This window comes from Bos indicus, chromosome 27 (genome assembly GCF_029378745.1).
Source record: "Bos indicus isolate NIAB-ARS_2022 breed Sahiwal x Tharparkar chromosome 27, NIAB-ARS_B.indTharparkar_mat_pri_1.0, whole genome shotgun sequence".
In the NCBI taxonomy this organism is placed as follows: domain Eukaryota; kingdom Metazoa; phylum Chordata; class Mammalia; order Artiodactyla; family Bovidae; genus Bos; species Bos indicus.
Genome location: NC_091786.1, coordinates 12,447,499 through 12,468,765, shown reverse-complemented (window position 1 = coordinate 12,468,765; position 21,267 = coordinate 12,447,499). Strand labels below are relative to the sequence as shown.

The window sequence follows — 21,267 nt, the reverse complement described above, 5'->3', positions numbered from 1 at the left end:
GCTTTTCTTTCTAACCTGGAACACATTTTTATGTTAAGGTTCTGCACCTCAGAAAATAGAGGTTGGTAATGAAAATTGTAACACAACATTAGCTGTGGTGTTGTAAATAGCAGTGCTATAAACTTTATCGAGATGGATCTAATGTAAGTACACAAGAAAGGGCTCAAAAGCTTAAGAAGACTTAACTTACCCTATTTGATTTTATCTGCGATTCATTTAGCTGAAGATAAGACAAGTGCAAGCTAATGACCTCCTTTTTTATATATCTAATTTTCAGTTATGCTTCAGTATTATCATATACACTTCTAAATGAGCCATATTCTTCACAGCTAATTGGTGGGGCCAGTGAAGTGGATCAACATGCAATGGTACTTTGTCTTATTCCCAGTTTGAGTCCTTACTGGGTATTTAAGCTGACAATGTGAATGCGGCAAGCTTCCAGATTTCAGCTGTGCTGGCAGCGAAGGCCACTCTGAGAGATGGGCAATATGGCTGTGTGTGTGCCATTCATCAGTGCCCACATTAAAAGGAGAGGGAGAGTGTGTGGTGTTCAACCTTCTGTACCTGGTGTGTATTGCTTTCACGCTGAGGTGCCCTGGGGGAGTGAGGGCTAAAGCTGGTGTATTGTCAAGGTGGCGAAGTCTAGATCTGATGCATTGTCAAGAAGAGAAAGATAGTTTTGCAAAGTGCTTTCACAAATACAGTCTTAGACACACAAACACATATTACAGGTTCCCCACCTCCCCCCACCAAATTTTTGAGTGTCATTCTCATTTCTCTATTTATGTTAGGAGTTTTACTTTTTATAATAATATTATTCACTTATAACCTTACGTAAAAATTGAAGGGTTTAAAATGAGATATCTTTGAAATCAACATTTTTAATTTCAGTATTAATGAATTCATTTGAAACAGGTGTTCCAATCATTTTAGGCATCAGTTAGTTTTATTTTACATTACTTAGAGTTATAGCTCGTGTGTTTTAAGACTAACTCCTTGTTGATTAAAACTGAAACGCTTTGTTCACTCACTATGATACTACACAGCCAGGCAGCATTAATGACTTAGCCGTATCATTATCAACCCTTTCCAATTTCATCTATTAAGTACATTTTTCACGTTCTCTACATGGTATGTTTAAAACTTCACTATTTGAAAACGTTTTAACATACTTAAAGACTTCACTTTAGAAATTATTTTTTGCTATCGAATAATGCTTTATGTTTTTCACATGAAATAGAAAATCAAAGTAACACTGTTTTTATTTTTTTAAGTCTCCTTTCACTCTACCTTTAGTACATCTAATATAAATTAGACAAGTAATGAAAAATGTGCCAGCAGGAATCTTCTTTCCTTTGGCATTAATCTCTTAGTTTTAGATGGAAGCATGGCTATTTCTAGCTTCAAGAACACAAATATGTACTAAGAGAAATGAATTATAGACCTGTCAGATTATAGACAGGTTAAAATTCAGTTTAAAAGTGTCCTTTTTTCAATACTCTAGTGTAATTCTCAAAATAAATTAGGAAAAATTAATGACTACAATTAAAATATTAATAATTTGTGTTGCTTTAGGTTTATTTCAAAGGAGATCATCAGTGATTGCAATTTAAAATCACTACAGTACATCTCAACTTATCCTTTAAATTCTCATCTAGAAAATAAATTAATATAGCTGCTAAAAAGGAAGCTTGAGGCTGCCGATTCATATTACCTAAAGAAAAACAACTTCAGTGTTATTTTGGATAATCTTTTATTTTTCTTTCTGTATCAAGACTCTTTCTGCTCTCAGTAGGTATGCATATTGTTTCAGCTTTCCATTTACAAAATAATCCTGGAAGAAATCTCATTGACTTTTAATTTTCATAACTCTTTGTATCAATATTTAACAGAGGTAGGCAATCATTTCCAGGATAGCTAGCCCGGCCTTACATAAAATTAGGCAGGGTAGGAAATTACTTTCATTACTGCCTCTTTCCCCTCTCCTTTCAAAGAGGAAGAAATTAATTCATCTGTTAGGCTACATGTAAAAAAAAAAAATTAGTTCTGATCTTTATATAGTTGTGTAATTTAAATTAGTACCTGATTCTCTAAAGTCCACAATTTAGGACAGAACAGAATCTACTGCAGCAACTAATTAAACACTTACTGTAAGGTTAAGTTTTTCATTAAATCAATAGGCCCCTCGTGTCAGTTACAAAGCCCTAATTACTATGCAGTAAATTTAGATTGAATTTGAATTAAGGACTGATTTCAATCTAACTGCAGCATGTAAATATTGTAAATTACTAGAATTACAGTTCAATAAAATTGAATGGATTTCACTTTAGATAAACCAAATGCAAATGAGAAAAAAAAAAAAAAAAAAGACCTGATGAAATTTCTTCCAAACGTCTTGCCAAGAAGCATTACACATCACATATAGGATATTGTTTTGGCAATGAGCATGTCACAGCGCAATAGTTCTACCTCCCTTTAACATGTTTTAATATTTGATTATCTATAGTAAAAATGAATAAATTTAATCTCTCCCGAGTGATCAAGCAAAATGATGGTTAATGTGACCGCTTACTGTGTTGCTTTAGTTTGATGACTGTATTGTTGTGCTAAAGCACAGTATGAAATCAGGTTATCAGGTTATAACTAGCTGGGATAAAATACACACACGCAGGAATGCACACAAGACCTGGGAAGTAACAAAACAAGCTGCGTTCTAAGCCTAAGTCAGATCCTTTAAAGTCAAAAAAGAAAAAGAAAACACAAAACTAAAAATGTACAGACACTAAGCTCTAAGTGGAAAAAAAAAAGAAAACAGTTGAAAGTTTCTGAACCTTTCATTTTGCCTTAAATAAGTATTCTATGCACAAGAAATAAACTAGAAAATCAAGACACAGAAGACAAGCTTTGACAACACAGAAAGCAGAGCTCAGTACTGATTAGAGGTAGGAGGGGGTAAGTTTGCTGATAAAGAACTGCTTGAAACACCTAACAATTTCTGCATAGCCTTTTAAAAGAAAAGTTGGAAAGATTTTTGTAATCAGATAAATCACACAGCCCAGACTGGTGCTGATCAACTTGTATCAACCTTTCTCTTGACTTGGCAAAAAAAGCCAATCAAATATAAAACATCAACACGACATATTTCATACAATCACATCTAAGAAAATTTAAGAAAAAACAATCTATCACCAGAAAAACAATTCACTTGCAATTAAACTTTAAATCAAAATCTTCTTAAAAAGTACCTGTGGTGGAGATAAAGCCCAGGATATTCCACATCTTCTGTTTTAATTCTTAACATTTATTTTGGGAAGACTTTCTCCCAGAATTAATTCTAAGACCTGCAGGTGGGTTTGAAAGAGTTCCACCTTATTACAGCTAAGGATTTAATCCACGGAGTGATTATGATTGTTTCTGCTTTCCTTTCTGATGAGGTTCACTCAATTAGCATCATAGTGTGAATGAAGTCCTATTTGTGACAACAAATGGTAAAATTATACTTCTCACTGCAGATAAGTGTCACAGCGGTCTCAAGCTGTAAAAATAGTAATTAAAAAAAAAAATACCTTTCCGAAAGCAATATTAACTGGCAAAACAGATACAGTTTCTGGACCATTCACTCTGAAATTAGCAGGGAATATTTGTCCAGACTCAACCTGATGGTTCATATTAAGTCTTTCCAGCATAAGCCCCCAAATTCTCTTTATACTATGTCAAAGAAGAAATTCAGACTTAGTCACTCACAGTCGTATTTTTATAAAATTCTAATGTTTTTGTGCCTGAAAAGGGCAATTTTATACACCCAAAATAGTGACAATCATTTTTAGCATACAAATTACTCTGTATCTTTGGTACAAAAAGTGGATTGTTTATAACATCATATGTCAGGAAGAATCATCGCTTTTGAATGGCCTTTGCCTTTCATCCATTTTACTTATGTCTGATTCTTTGAGATTTTAGTCAATAGATGGGAATATAATTAAAGGATGGTAAATTTTACAGACATAAAATAAAAGGTTGGTAAAATACAGAGACACAAAACGTCCAACAGATCTTACAGAAACTACTTGGTAAAAGCTCAGGTAACAAAAAAACAAAGAAGAGACTATCTTTCATGTTCCTAAGGGAGCCTTTTTTTGGGAAGGTGAAAGAAACTTTTTATGCCGTCATCAACAAAGTATCTATTTGATGCTTCATCTTCAGTGAATATATAAAAAAAAGAAAACAGACCAATGCCTCACACTTATGAATGCACAATATGAAGCAAACACACTTTCTTCCCAGCAAGTCTGTTGCCAATACCTATGCATTTGGAAACTGCAATCATACGTACTCACTTTTTTAAGAGTTTAATGATGAGGATGAACAAAATAAGCACTTGGACCACAGTGAAACAACAGTGGAAACCAAGTTTGCATAAATGACAAAATACAGGATATGGAAGTTAAAGAAAACAGTGCTTAATGCTGGTGAATTAAGTGACAGGAGGGAGGAAACACGTGGAGAACAATTTTCAGGCTAGTTGTAGAAAGGAGAAACTTGCTTGCTTTTTGAAAGGAATCCATTACAAGTTTTCCCTCTAATGAGAAGGCAGTCAACTTGACTTTCCTGAGGACTGATTATCAATCAATACTTCTGAGTTGCTTTGATGTTCAACTCTATCTGAGCAAGCCTGATAGCTTTTCACTGCTAACTAACATCCTAATAAAGAACCAAATCTGAAACACTGTGACCCGGCAGCACGGCTTCTAGAGATCTGTATTTTAGACATTTCGGGAAGAAGGTATGAACATAAAGATCAAATTCATTATAAGAATGATGATCGCTAACCTTTATTGAGCGCTTCCACTGTACTAGACATATAAAATGATGATCTCTCTTTTCGTACATGAACAGACTGAGGTTTAAAAGAGGAGAAATGTGCCCAACGCCTCACAGAGAGTTGGGAGTACAGCTGGAGTTCTGTGTAGGCTGCTGGAATAAATTAGTCACTATGAGTGCAAATTCTAGAGCCAGATGGCCTGGATTTGCTGCTTTCTGCTTATGTTACTTTATTCAAGTTAATTAACCTCTCTGTGCCTTTAGTCTCATCTCTGTAAGAACTGAGATAATAATAAATACTCCATGGGCTTGTTGAAGATAAGAACAGGTGACAGCAAATATTCACACCAATTCCTTCCCTCAATGCATAAAATATATTTATCTGAACATAGCTGGGATAGGGAGGGTATTATAAACAACTCAAATACCCTCCAGTGTGGATGTCCATATGAATGGAAAGTATGAAACCTTAAAAAAAGAGAGATTTATATGGACTGTCACATTAAGCGGTATATTTCTAGGAAAAAGAGCCTGGAGGAGGAGCACTGGCTGTTTATAGATGTTATCAACTGATGAGGGGAGATGCTGGTGGTGGGAAGTTTGACTTTTTATTTGGTACATTTCTGTATTGTGTGAATGTGTTATAGGTAGATTATGCTACTTCTGATATTTGTGTTAAAGCAATAAAGATGATTTAAAAAGCCATCTTTATTGCTTTAACATAAATAAAGCAATGCTTATGCATTAAATAAATACAATTTAAATTTAAAGCATAAATATTGCTTTATGTTTTAAATGAAGAAAAAGGTAAAAATATTCTTTGATTTTTATTTTTCTCTCATAAAACTCTTAATTGCAAAATTCATCAACTTTATCCTGAACTAGCCATATGTTCATTGAACTATTTAATGTTGATTTCTTACGGAGAATTGTTGAGATGGTTTTATTCCATTAGTTTAATGACAAATAGCTTAAAAAAAAAAAAACTCCAGTACTATATATTTTTTCTCAGTTTTGAATCCTTATTTCCCTTATCTTTTATCCTTGAGATAATGTTGCTGACACTTATCAATCTTGGTCATTAATATTTGCATAAACCTCTCATTTAACTTTTAAACCCCAAATTTTGGGAACTTATTAATTTTGGCAGAAAGAAACAAAAGTAGGGGCCATCTAAGTCAGACAACCAACTCATTAACAGTGGACATTTATTCTAGAATAACATCACCAACTCATTCATAAATAAAATGTCCTCTTTATGTGTATTATAATGATATGGCCTGCATGAAAATGTCCCTATACACTTAAATTAACACTGAATTTTATGTTTGGTTAATGTTCAATATTGATAATAAATATCCATAAAATATGAATCTATCTCTCAATTTAATGGTTGATTTTAATCTTCCCCAATTTAAATAGAGTTTATTAAACACACTTTGTTTCCATTATTGATAAAGAAACACATATATGAGCCTGTACTCCCAACCTCACACTTTTTGTGACTTGCTACACAAGCAGCTTTTCCAGGTCCCAATCTGAATAAACAAAACATGCTATGTGTTTTTATTTTGTATGGATACTAGAGAGGGCAACAGAAACAGTTTAAATAAATGTGTTAGGTTTCTTAGCAATTCAATTATTAAAAATTGATCTGGGTTTCTGTGTAGGATAATCATGGATAAATAATTAGCCCTGTAAGAATACTGGAATTAGCTGTAACTTAATTTTATTTGTATGATCACTAAGTGAAATGTAAATAAATATTATTGGTCACTGTGATTTCTAGGTAATAGTTGAAACTGGGTGCAATGGTACAGAGGTTAACATCTTACACAGGACTTTCAAAATATTCTCTCTCCCCTTTAACTTCACACCTACACTAGGAGCTGAGTTACAGAAGTTTTATTATTTTTACTTTAGAGCTGAAGGAACTCAACTTATACCCTGAAATGGCAATGTTTTGTACCATTTTAAGTCTGTTCAGAAAAAGGAAAAAATGCATACAGTATATACAGAAAACAGGTCAGAAAATATCTACTAAGTGTCAACAAAGTAGGATAAATCATGATTTCATGTTAAATGAGTCCTATTACATTTTTCCACACAGCACCATAATGCCTCCCTGTTTCATAAGTGAGAGAGATGACATTTCTGAGAGTGGAACAGAGGGCCATGTTTACAAGAGAAAGAAAGACTGGAGGGGTAGACAGACAGACAGCTCTGGTACTAAACTCATTTTGTTGAAAGAAAGGTTTTTTAATTCCTTCCAGCAAAGACTACAGGGTTTTGCTCTAGAATCCGGCTCCAAACCCTACAAGTAATTTGTTATTTGGTTTGTGATGTGAAGTCCACTGAAGCATTAGGTTCTGCAAGAAACGCTCAGTATTAAGTCTAAGCCTTCTGTGATGCTTCTACCAAGGAGGGAATTATCTACCTTTCCAATTAGCATTTTGCAAGGTGTTCATAATGGTTATCTCACATGATATTTGAAAATGTCACTGTTGAAAATAACCACATGAAATTAAAAGTTAATATTAGGAATAGATGTTAAAAACAATTTAAAAATTGACCTCATTAATTGGATAGCAGACAACACAGAGTTCATTTATTTAGAGTGGTCTCTGCCATGGGGTCAGATTCTGAATCCCTGCCATTTTGTCATTTCCCTCTCCTACATGCAAAATCCAGAAAACAGAAACTTGCATAAGGATGTACAGGACATTACTTATTTATATGTAAAACCTTTATTCTATTTTGTTATTTTAGATTAAATCCCGTTTCAATTCTATTCTCTCAGGGAAGCATTAACAGTTTGAGCTCAGCGTGAAAACCATCAAACACTTGAGCTGAAATTTAGATTGGGCAATTTTGTCTGGTGAAGTAGAAAAGGACATGTGGAATGGCAGGGAACAGAATGGCTTCTGGAAAGGCAGATGTTTTAATAACGTGTCATCAAGTGGGAGCTTCAGATATCTAAATTTAAATCTCTTGATATATTTAAGGAAGTATGCGGAAGAGAAAGGATGCTCTTTTACGGCGAGAATGAATAAACCCATCTGTCTTCTGGAAATGGCTAGTGCATATTTAAAAGCAATGATTAGATTAAAAAAACAAAAAAAAAACTATTATAACCTGAAGTTTGCATAGAGGGTGGACAGCATGGAAGTTTGGGGATTTGTGGTCTTTTTTGTTGCCCAGACAACATGGGACAGTAGGGGTATAATCATGTTGTATGTCTATTAGCCAGCAAAGAGAAATAGCACAATTACAAAAGAAATTCTGTGTCCACTTAAAGATGACATTTTAATGAGAGATCATACTAATACATGTCTTTAAGTTTTTGTGTTTATAGCTTTTTCAGAAGGAACTAGTAAGGGTATTATCATACCCTATGATAATGTTACATTAGAATAAACTCCAAGCTTGTAGCACATTTGCATTTTATGGACTGATTTTCATGAGCAAAACTATAATTGTTGCTTTTCGAAGAGAATGGCTACACATAAAGTCCCTATAGTCTCCCAGTATGCTCATTTATAAGCTCTGTTCCATTAAGGATAATTGAAATATTTGCCACTAGCATTTAATTGATATGATTATAATTTTTATGGAATGTTTGAAGACAACTTTTAATATAATCCAGTCCATTTCTCATGTGCAAGAGTGAACTGCAAATATTTTTCCATCATTAATGATTTAGACTATCCTCTTTTCTGCGAAGGGCAGAGGAATGATTAGGCTGGTAAAAAAAAAAATCCCTCAGCCGACACTCAAAATATGTAAAACCGAACTTGTGGACTCCTGTTTTCCTCCTTATGTGTGCTCACAGGGTTCAGAATGAATAAATACATTTGAGTAATTGGAAACGTCATTAGCGACAATGAATCACACCCAGATACTTATGCTCCAATGCTTTCCAATTAGTTGCAGCCGAATTTTTTGTTGTTGTTGCTGCCAGCAATTTGGTGACTGAAGGTTTCAAGCTCTAAGAAAATTATTTTGCACATAAAAGACAACTCTCTTTAAAACAAAGGCTTTATCCGGGAACAGAACTCAGGTTATATTTTGGGTGGCCTTGAATATTTGACAATAAAATTTTTTTAGATAGCTATGGTATATATGGGTCTTTCTGTTTGTATCCCAAATATTTTATCAGAAAAAATACACAAAAACGTCACCCAATCTATTTTGAATGTTTCCTGAACTATCAGGTATAAAATACACAAGTGAGATAGAAACAGAGTTTGCAAGTGTCTGTTAGTAAGTCAGCGAGAAGAAGGAAATTTAAAGAAAAGAAAAAATAATAATGGAAGTATAAATATTGAAACAGGAAGGCGTCTCAAAAGTTCACTTATTCAAACCCCAATTTTCAGGCCTTTTTCTCTAATCAAGTTCTTACTTGAAGTAGCCCGAAATGGCAACCCACTCCAGTGTTCTTGCCTGGAGAATCCCAGGGACGGGGGAGCCTGATGGGCTGCCGTCTATGGAGTCACACAGAGTCAGACATGACTGAAGCGACTTAGCAGCAGCAGCAGATCACTGAAGAATTTGGGGATTTGTTGAGGGCCCAGAACTAGTGAGTGGTGGAAGAAAATATAATGACACATAACAGAGAATTTAACTAATATTTAAGTAATTCAATGGATGAATGAATGAATGAATGACCAAATTAGTTAGGTCTTTGTGTTTTCTCTTGGGAAAATTACCTAAAACCTCTGCTAGCCAGTTTCCTGGTTGGTAAAATGAGGCAAATAATCCAGAAGGCTCTGCAGCTCTTCAGATCAATGGGATAAGGCAGGAATCCCACGTGTGTGCCTTTTCAGGCATTGTACACACATGAGCTAGTATGATGACTGTACACATATAAGCTCTTATCATTATTGTTCTTTTTTGTGGAAATGAGTATCAAAGTCCCAGCCAGAGACACGTACATCTAAGATAGAAAGGGCTTTCTTCTACTTAACCACGTGAAGAGAAGAGGTAATTGATGCGGCAGAAACCTTGACTGTCGCCATCACCAGCACATTCAAAACCTTTACGGGTACATTCTTTGAGAAAGTGTAACAGATAGTTCTCTAAAATGAATTGCACATTCTTTTAAGTTTAGCACATAATTCTCTCTTACCTCTCTTGAATAGGATGCATACTTTAAGATTATATGCTGTGCAGGGGGAAAGTAACAGTTTTCCAACCCCCAGGCCCTCAACCCTGCAGAACAGGGATCAGAGAACTTCCAAAAGCTGTGACTATTTCTTTTCCAGATGTTACTTTCAGGGTCAAAGTCACTCACTGAATATATTTATCACATCCTAAAATTTACCAGTCATAATTTGAACGCAATTGCTTGTCTACAGCTCATGGGAAGAAGAAATATACAGAAAATTCCCAATAATCCTTTATCGCCAAGTGTCCCCGAAAAACAGGCTCCAGAGTGGGCTGTGACTTCACTCCGAGCCAGCCTGAGTAACATCCAGCCCACTTATCTAGCATTTCAACTTAATATTCGTTGTGCTAGGGTTGCCTATATTATCAATGTCAAAAAACTAAAAAGTCTTATCTTTAACTTTCATTCCAGGGCTTCAAAAGAGCTTTGAATTTGCATCTTACTCTAGGGAAGATGTAGCTTAAAAACATTTTTGCCCAGCTTGCTCCATTAATTTCTGAGGAAAATGCACCTACTGCTGTGAATATGACAGTTCTCAACCTTGGTGTTTTCACAGGATGTCCCTCCCCAGGGAACAGGCTGCACCATCTTGCCTTCCCCGCTGGAACCGCACGCCTGCTGGGTAATCAGCTTCGTGGGCTGCAGGGGGGGACCTCAGCTGGATGAAACCTGTGCACCATGCCAGAGCCCAGGAAAAGGAGAATATCAAGCTTTGGGGGCAGAAATACATTTCAGGTGATCACCTACATTCAGAGTGAAGGATAATTTGCCAATGCCTCCACTGGCTTGATTATTAGTGGCACTTAGTCTCTTTTTTTATGTACTAGAAAGCTTTAACTTAAGATAATTGTCATCATACCCATCAAATATGTCCCCCCAATTACTTCCATTGAGTCAGGAACAAAATTCATTTTGTAATGATTATCTGACTCAGGTAGAGCCCATTTTCTATAACTCTAGGCTGAAGCCAGAGACAAGGGCACAAAAAGGATTATTTTCAGCAGTTTCCAGCCCAGCTAAATCAGCAGATAATGGCATCTCTGATGCAGAGTGATTCTGACCTAAAACCCCTCTCATTGTTAATGTGTCTCACATCTCAAATATGCCATAGAGGCAAAAATATTCCATAGACATCTCCAGTGTTTTCCGAGAGCAAAAGAACAGGGTTAGGAATTTCTGATTTTCACCCTTTCAGCCAATTAAAAGCAATTGCTCAATAAAAAAAAACCTGGAACTTTGTTCCTTTCTTCACACATTTTCCTGTGGAAGAGCATCAGCTAATAAACACAGAATTCATCTGCATGCCTTTGTTACCTTGTTATATCCTAGAGTTCTACAGAAACCAAATAAAGACACCAAACAAAAATTCTAAATGCTCTAACAACAGGCAGGATAGAGGCTGCCACCACTGATATTAGAGCTTATTCAGAGATGCTCAGGTTCCCATTTCATTGCCAAACTCCCAGAGAGTAGATTAGGCTTTGGTACCTAGACACATTTACATCTAAACAAATCATATAAATCTCATATAACAATAGAGATAGGTGTATTATTTCTTGTCTTTTGATGATTACATTGGTATTCATTTTAAGAAATTTATTACACAATCATTTGTTTTGAAACTGTGTTTTTCAAACTTGAAGTCTATGGGCAGGGCTGTATGTGGAAGATTTCACAGTAAGGCAGGGGCCACAGAACACGCTGTTTCTGATCCGCATAGAGTAACTCCAGATCTATCTGCTTTGCACCCTGGAGTTCCACGTAAGGAAAAAAAAGCTGAAGAACATTAGACAGAAAGATGGAACCTTTCATGATTGCATTTGGACTAGGGCAAGGAGGAGCCACTCAATATATATGCACCGGATGGATGAATATGTGGCATGTCTATGGGATCTTTGTCATAGAATCATCTTCTAGTCTTTCACAGTATATGAGTATTAACTGGCAACATGTATTTATGTGCTATACATTAAAAGTTGAACCTATCAATATAGTGCTGTTATATATACTTAGGCACAAATGTGGGCTTCCCAGGTGGCCCTAGTGGTAAAGAACCCTCCTGCTAATGCAGGAGACGTAAGAGACTCAGGTTCAATTCCTGGGTGGGGAAGATCCCCTGGAGGAGGGCATGGCAGCCCACTCTAGTATTCTTGCCTGGAGAACTCCCATGGACAGAGGAGTCTGGCAGGTTATGGTCCATAGGGTCGCAAAGAGTTGGACATGACTGAAGGGACAGTAGGTTAAGTATTTGTATAGATACATATAACTATATAATTACAGTTGCAATAATGCCTAAATGATAAGAAAGTTAAGTTGAAAATGAATGAGTAGGCATGTCTTGTCCCATTAGTGAATCTCAGCCACGATGGTCCAAATCTATTCAGAAATACTGTTTTTGTTACTCAAGTACCCAGGCCCGATCCATGCTGTGGGAAACATCTATATTCATAAGCTGATGGATCTTTGCATTTATGTGAAGTTTTGTTCATTACAGGCTCTTCTGCATTAATTTTGATTTTAAAAATGACTTCAATAAAATATTGTTGATCTCAATTCCTCAATCTTTGGCACCTGCCCTTTATGTTTCATGCCTGATTCAAGAGCCTTCATTATAAGCAGGATTAAGCAAAATTATGTGTAGATAGGCAAAATCCAAAATCAAAACCAGTAACCAGGCTTTGTGTAGGCACTATTCTAAAATGTATTAACTCACCCAATTCTCGTAAAAGTCTGTGAAAGAGGTATTATTATCTCCATTTTTCTGCAGGGAAACTGAGGCACACAGAGTGTAGGTAACTTCTTAGGATGTAACAATAAACAGGCTTGACAGCCCAGATTCAACCCAGGCGGGCTATTCCAGGGCCCATGCTGTTAGCCATTAGGTTGCACTGCTACTCAAAACACAATGAAACAACCAACAAAAAACAAGAAAATAACTGCTCCAAGCCAAAACCTCCAAGAGTAAGAATATATCTACACTTATCCATTCGCATTCACTAGCTGGAGAATTCCCAGCCCCCTACCCCAAGACTCTAGCGGTAACCTCTCCTCTATGTGCAGGAACTACGCCCTCATCAGTAGCTGTGCTGGCCTTCTCATCTATGCAGGGGCCTGGAAATAGGTTCTGTGGCAAGGGTACTCTCTGGCACCCCTCTATCCTGCTCTCTCTTCTCTGTTAAACTGACTCTGTGTTGCATGTTGAACAAAGGAAAACATCCTTTCTGCTGTGGGTGTCATTCTTTGCATACTGAAAAACCAGGGCCCCACGTTTTTCAGTCAGTTGACTTTGTTAGGTGGTCCCTTCCACCTTCTGCCGTAATGCTATTACCCCATCAGGCCTCCAGTTCCCAACTCCACCTTCATGTCTAAAGCACTTGTACCCCAGCCTTCCACCTCCTCTTATGATTCAGTGACTATGAAGGTAAATGAACCAATCCTAGAGCACATCACGTTTTGGATAGATGCTGGGCAGGTGGCCAAGGGCCTCCTATATCCAAAATCATTTAGGGTTTAGAGGATACCTCCCCCTATAAAGGCTTGAGGAGGAGTGAGATTAAGGGGCTTTAAAAAAACAACCCTAGCATCTAGGATTCCACAAATCCATTTTTGCAAACTTTGAACCCAAATTCAAAGTTTGGTGGGTTTCATTCTTTCTTTATGGTCTTAACCACCCACGTGCGTTCTCAGTCAAGTCTGACTCTTTTCAACTGTGGACTGTAGCCCACCAGGTTCCTCTGCCCACGGGATTTCCCACAGAAGAATACTGAAGTGGGTTGCCATTTCCTCCTCTGGAGGATCTTCCTGACCCAGGGATTGAACCCATGTCTCCTGGAGCTCCTGCATTGGCAGGCTGATTCTTTACCACTGAGGCACATGGGAAGGTCCTAACTTCCCCAGAGCTGCACTGAAGTGCCACCCAGCAGCCCTTACAATGATCAGTTCTGCAGCTGAAGGGAAGAGTGGATTCCTGCAGTTCCTGAATCTTCCTACAGACAGTGACTACATAACACTCTAATGGAAATACTAAAAGAGTCATGTTAACAAATGTCAATAAATCAATCAATAATAAAATAAAAAATAAACTGTGATATTCTCAGACATAGCAGACATACAATTTGAATTTTGAATTGAATTATCCATTTATCTATAGTGGCTTCCTGTATTGCTTGAATTTATGTACTTAAACTATGAGAAACCTAGATTCTAGTTACTCTTACCTTTTTCTTTTTTTAAGATACTATTTTCATTAATTGTTTAAAAAGACACATTTAGTTCTTTAATGCATTTTGAGTTTATTTTTGTGGATGGTGTAGGAGGTGTTCTAATTTCATTCCTTTACACATAGTTGACCAGTTTTCCCAGTACAACTTGTTGAAGAGACAGTTTTTTCTCCATTGTATGTTTTTGCCTCCTTTGTCAAAGATAAGGTGACCATAGGTTGTGAATTTATCTTCAGGCTATCTTCTTCCATTGATCTATATTTCTGTTTTTGTGTCAATACCATACGATCTTTATGACTGTAGCTTTGTAGTGTAGTCTGAAGTCAGGAAGGCAGATTCCTTCAGTTTCATTCTTCTTTCTCAAGATTGCTTTGGCAATTGGGGTCTTCTGTGATTCCATACAAATTGTGAAATTATTTGGTCTAATTCTGGGAAAAATACCATAGTCAGTGTGATAGGGATTGCATTGAATCTCTAGATTGCTTTGGGTAGTATAGCCATTTTCACTATATTGATTCTTCCAATCTAAGAACATGGTATATCTTTCCATCAGTTTGTGTCATCAAAGATTTGATTTCTGCGTATGGGTCTTTTGTGTCTTTAGGTAAATTTATTCATAAGTATTTTATTCTTTTTGTTGTAATGGTGAATGGGTTCGTTTCCTTATTTTCTCTTTCTGATTTTTCATTGTTAGTGTATAGGAATGCAAGGGGTTTCTGTATATTAATTTTATATCCTGTGATTTTACTATCATTGATCAGAAGAATGAAATTATAATACCTCAAGAGACTCAAAATGGATTAAAGACCTAAATATAGGACCAGAAACTATAAAACTCTTAGAGGAAAACATAGGCAGAACACTCTCTGACATAAACCACAGCAAGATCTTCTATGACCCATTTCTTAGAATAATGGAAATAAAAACAAAAATAAATGTGACTGAATTAAGTTTAAAAGCTTTTGCACAATGAAAGAAACTATAAGCAAGGTGAAAAGGTAACCCTCAGAATGGAAGAAATTAATAACAAACAAAACAACTGACAAAGAATTAATCTCCAAAATATACAAGCAGCTCATGCAGCTCAATACCAGAAAAACAAACAACCCAATCAAAAAGTGGGCAGAAGACCTAAACAGACATTTCTCCAAAGAAGAGATACAGATGGCTAATAAACACATGAAAAAATTCTATGAGAGAAATGCAGATCTAAACTATAATGGGGTATCAATTCACACCAGTCAGAATGGCCATCATTAAAAAATCTACAAACAATAAATGCTGGAGAGGGTGAGGGGAAAAGGAACCCTCATATACTGTTGGTAGGAATATAAATTTATACAGTCACTATGGAGAACAGTGTGGAGATTCTTTAAAAAACTAGGAATAAAATTACCATATGACCTAGTAATCCCAGTGCTAGGCTTATACCCTGAGGAAACCAGAATTGAAAAAAGATATCTCAATGTTCATTGTAGCACTATTTACAATGGCTAGATGTCATTCAACAGATGAATGGATAAGGAAGCTGTGGTATTTATACACAATGGAATATTACTTAGCTATAAAAAGGAATGCATTTGAGTCAGTTCTAATAAGGTTGATGAACCTAGAATCTATTATACAGAGTGAAGTAAATATACTAAAGACAGATAAAGACAAATATTATATATTAACACAAACATACACACATACATATATGTGGAACCTAGAAAGACAGTACTGATGATTCTACTTATAGGGCAGCAAAGGAGATAGACATTTTGGACACAGTGGGGGAAGGACAGGGTCAGATGATATGAAAGAACCACATTGAAACATATACATCACCACATGGAAAATAGATAGCCAGTGGGAGTTTGATATATGATACAGGGAACCCAAAAGCCAGTACTCTATGACAACCCAGAGGGGTAGGATGGGTAGAGCTACAGGAGGGAGGTTCAAGAGGAAGAAGATATATGTATACCTAATGCTGATTCATGTTGATGTTTGGCAAAAACCATTACAAAACTGTAAAGTAATTATCCTCTAATTTAAAAACAATTTAAAAAGATACATTGCTGTGCATATCTTAATATTAACCAACAGAAAAATCAATATCCAATGCTTGTACTTTATTTCTCATTAGTCAGGGCTAATGGAATTTTTATAAGATTATACACAGTTTTGTTTTGTTTTTAACTAAGCAAATTATCAAATAAATAAAAAACTCAATTATGTCAAAATATATGATTGGAACTGGGGAAAATGAAAATAAATTCATTATTTCATGTCAAGATGTAAAATTAGCAGTATTTAATAAAACTTTTCACCATCTAACCTGTAGTGTTGATACTTGGAAATCATTCCAGTTCTACAGTTTGGTTTTCTAAGCCAATTATTGTAAGGAATTAAAGAAGGTTAAAAGTACTAGCAAATACTTTTAGGAAATAGTATTACTCTGGGCTGATTAATTTTGATGTATTTCTAAAGAAAGCAAGGTAAAGCAAGTTTAAATTCAAGATCTTTGACAGAGGAAATACTTGGTATTTAACCATAAAACGGAAATTGAGGGACAGAGAGCTTCACTAGACTTCCATTACTGTGAGCTCATATGCTTCCATTGCTGTAGGAGATAATGGATTTAGGGAACACATTATTTGAGATGGCGAGGGAAGCTTGCCATTGAGGAACCTTATAAGGTCAATTTGAACACCTAGGACCCCTTCTTATATTGACAAAAAAAAAAAAAAAAACTGTGCTTCAAGATTAAAAGCAGCTTATCATCAAGTTTCTGATATGAAACAAATACACCAGTTATATATTTTAGTTTGTTATAAAGGCTGAAAAAAATTTTTAAAGAGAACTTTAGGGGAAAAAAGTTTAAAAATACCTCTTCTTCAAAATTCATCCTCTGGATAGATCCTGCAAATTGAAAATGACCAATCATACTTTAAAATAATTTCCTTCTATATAAGTTTCAAATTCCTGCCTTGATCTTGAAATAATTTATTTTAGCCATTAGTAAATAGGATACTTCCTCCTGAATACTTTGTAATCTTTCACAGTGTAAGCCACTTTTCATTTTTATCAATTAGTAAATCTGGCACTATGAATTGGCAGAAAGAAAACACAGTCCCATGTTGAGAAGAGAAACATTTCACTACCCCATGTGCTATGTTCTGAGATGAATCAGATGTCCTTGGGTGATACCGTGTGCCGTGCACAATAATTAGACTTAATGATAAAATATCATGGAGGTTTTTTGTATTATACTTGTGACTCTGGGGTTGTGATTAAATATTATTTTAAAGGTATAACTGTAAAGATAGCAAGTCCCAGGCATAAAATTTTACCAAAGTATAATTTTAAGAACTTGTTCATGTTTGGGTGAGAATTAATACAATTAATAGAAAATATGTAAAATGCTGTAATTTTAAATAGCAGAAAAAGAACCAGACTAATTAGTTTTTCACTTAATTATTCACAACAGCATTCTTGAAGTGGTATTTCGTGATATTCATGTAAGAGCACAGACATTTAGAAATGGCTCACAATTTTTCTGTCAGCTTTACTGTTCTAGCCATGAACGGAGACTTACTACTCTTAACTCTAATGTTATTCAAAACTGTATCCGGATCTAATTTCTGAGGATAAAAATATGCAAGTATTCTTTAAAATAAAATTTCAATGAACAAATATGTTGAAAGCTGACTGATTATAAATAAGCTACATTTCTTCCCAAATAACAACATTACAAGATATTTGGGCCAAAGTTAGAGCATTGTTTTCTAATGGCCATAAAACTTTTTAAATGTAGAAGTGATCATAAGTTATATTATATATATATGGAGGAAAAAAAGAGGAGTAATTCTATGTATGAGGCTAGAATGTTACATATTTCAGTTCAAATACAAGCAAAATCATATAGTACTACTATGCAACTAAGTATAACATCACTGCAAGCCTAAATTTATGATACACCCAGAGTAAACCAATGAAAAAAGTTTTCGTGACAGTTTAGAATTACAATAGAACCATTTGACAAAAAAAAAAAAAAAAAAACATTTTAGCTCTTTGAATCCAAAACCCATAGATCTACCGTTCATTAATTTTATAAAAATAGTGACCAAGTGATGTACAGACTGAAAGAAATTCTGACATCCCATTTAACATCTGAGACTTAAAAACTGATCTACCAAAAAGAAATAAAAGGCAAATTTACATAGGGGACAAATAGGTGTGGTGGAATCAAGAGAGGTTAGTAAAATAGCAATATTTCCAAAAGCTGTATTTGTAAGGAAAGCTGAGGATACCATGCGAAAAGCATGTTAAATCAGCGAGTGCAAAGGCAAAATGCTGGCAAAAATAAAATGCATATAAGAAGCTGAAATTTAGGTTGGAAGGATAAAAAGATAGGCATTCACATCAGGGGCTTGGCAGCAATATAGAGTGAGAAACAGAGCTCTAGGCTTCATTTGTCTGCTCTGGATCTTAGGCATAGTAGCCCAAGAAAAATTCTAGTTTCTACACTAATGTGTCAAACTACACAAATGTAGTTGTTAAAGTGAGCAAAAGAACCAAAACGAGAGAGGTTGAAGAGAGCCCTACATAGATGGTGACCAAACACACAAGATCAGTTGTGGTTCAAACTGACTGGAATTCCCAAATGCGGATGATTCATACTGAACTAGAAATTGCTCTGTGTGCCCTTGACTGTGTGAAATAAAATGCAGATAATCTGAGCACATATGCAATAAATACAGACAAGACGTAAAAAAGAGATCAAGGGAGGGAGGGGATAAAACTAGTGGATTTACAAAGGAAGTACTTTGTCTTTTTTTTTTTTTCTTAATTTTACATTACAGTTGCTTAACTAAGTGTGATGGAATAGAGCCAAATAGTGTTATTGTTTGTTAACTTCAAGTTATTTACTCTAACAAATCTTTAAAGTACATAATATAGGATTGATCCTGTTTCTTGAATATGGTAGCAGTATCAAAAATAAGAGTATTATCATTCAGTGACACAGATATTACTAACTTTTCCTTTTTTTCTGTTCTAAAAAAAAAAACTCACTGTATCACAAATATTTGAAAAATAAAGATCAATGTCAATGAGTCTTCAACTCTTATTTATTTCTTGCTGTACCACCCTGGTCCTTTTGATTCAGGTCCTGGATTTACAATTTCTCTTATAAGTGTCACCTGAAGAATATTCCCACAATCCTTCACTCATGCAGTCTTAAATATTTTTTAGTAGGAAGGTATTTTGCAACCTGGAGTGTTTTTTTAATCCAGTTAAATTATTTTTCATACTCCATTACTTTTTTTTTATCCATTGAAAGGAGATAATAAATGCAATAGACATCATTCGTAGCACATTTGTGATTCTAGAAATTTATACCTTGTGTAAGATGGAACTGAGCAAACTCTGAGAGATAGTGAAGGACAGGGAAACCTGGAATGCTGCTTCATGGGATCACTGAGAGTCGGACACGACTGAGTCACTGAACAGCAACTAGTGTTCCAAAAGATGGAAACGTAACTCTATACCATTAAAAATATTGCTAGTTGCCCGTTGTCAAGTAGAATAAAGTTCTAAATTTTTAACTAAAGAAGGCTGAAGGAAAACTCTGACTATATCTAGTTTATTCAGATACAGGGACATTATTATCTTTTCCTAAGATCTAAGACAACACCAATTAAATACTTTGAGAGATGCAGCAAGGAGCTCCTACCACATGAGTAAGGATATCACAAAAGACTTGCATAGAATAAAGGCATTGTGCTAACACGCTCAACTTTTCCGTGATTAAAAACTAGAAAAAAATTGGAGAGGAATATTACACTTCAACCTGTAAAGATTTGGGGGCTGTTATTTCACATTTCAAGCAGTTGTTTCCCTAAACATCAACGTTAAAAAGTATAATATCATGTTCAGTCTCAAGCATGAAATCAGAAAGCCACATCAAATGCATAAACTGCATAACTGTAGTTTTGTTTTTCTTTGTAGGGTTTGTTTTTCTCATCTAAAACAAGTGAAATGACTTTAAACCGCTTACATAGTCATTGCAATCTGACTGCAATGTGTTCTTTCTTCTACCTTCCCAAGGATTTCTGGTGTTAAAATAATGGATTCACAAGGAATAAACTGCATACACACAATCAGTTCCTGAAAAGTGTAGGCGGCTCATGCAGCATGGTGCGATCACACTGTAGCATACAGTTTTCTTACAACAGTGCCCTTAAATTCCATGAGACTCAGCCTTCTTACATGGCACGGGCCTCCCGCTGGCTAAGCGGATGTCAAGAACATGACTGCTTGGAGTAAGTCATGGCATGTAGGCTGTCTCTGATTCACCATTTAAAAGTCAAGTATGGAATCAGTTGGGGAGTTGATACCAAGGCATTTTAGAAGGGAAAAACGTCATTCCCCCAAAAAAGCAAGAGGCCCAGTGTCACAGGAGGACTTAAGTCCGTCTTCTGTGGCTCAGTCTTCCACTCTGTGATGTGATGTGTAGTTCTAGTTATTTCTCATCTAAACCTGCCCCCTTTTGGTGCCCAATGAAAATGCCCATGGTAGCGGAAAGTGAAGCTTCAGGACTATTCTGAGTATTCTGAGGTTCTTGGATGTGTCAATCCTGCGAACCATTTAAATACGTGTCTATAAAATCTTACTTTTTAAAGCACAAATTTTATAGAGTGTACAATTCTGTTGGAAAATAAATACAGCATATATAAATGTATGTATTCATACACCTTAAAATTTATTTATTTGAGGGAGTGTGGATTCATCTGTGTTATCTCCTTGGAATGATATTTTTAGATAAGAGAAGCTTAAGAAGAGCTGATAAGAGATACTGTCTAACTTGCATCATAAAGAAGGCTGAATGCCGAAGAATTGATACTCTTGAACTGTGGTGCTGGAGAAGCCCTTCAGAGTCCGTTGGACTGCAAGGAGAGCAAACAAATCAATCCAAAAAGAAACCAACCCTAATTATTCACTGGAAGGACTGATGCTGAAGCTGAAGCTCTAACATTTTGGCCACCAGATGCAAAGAACTGACTCATCGGA

The 21,267-nt window shown here is 35.6% G+C and overlaps 1 protein-coding gene across 6 annotated transcripts in view; it reads right to left on the bottom strand.

Annotated features, from left to right (window-relative positions):
• TENM3 (teneurin transmembrane protein 3) overlaps positions 1 to 21,267 on the bottom strand; it is a 2,742,616-nt gene that overhangs the window by 1,347,656 nt on the left and 1,373,693 nt on the right. The gene's annotated exons all lie outside the window — the stretch shown is intronic.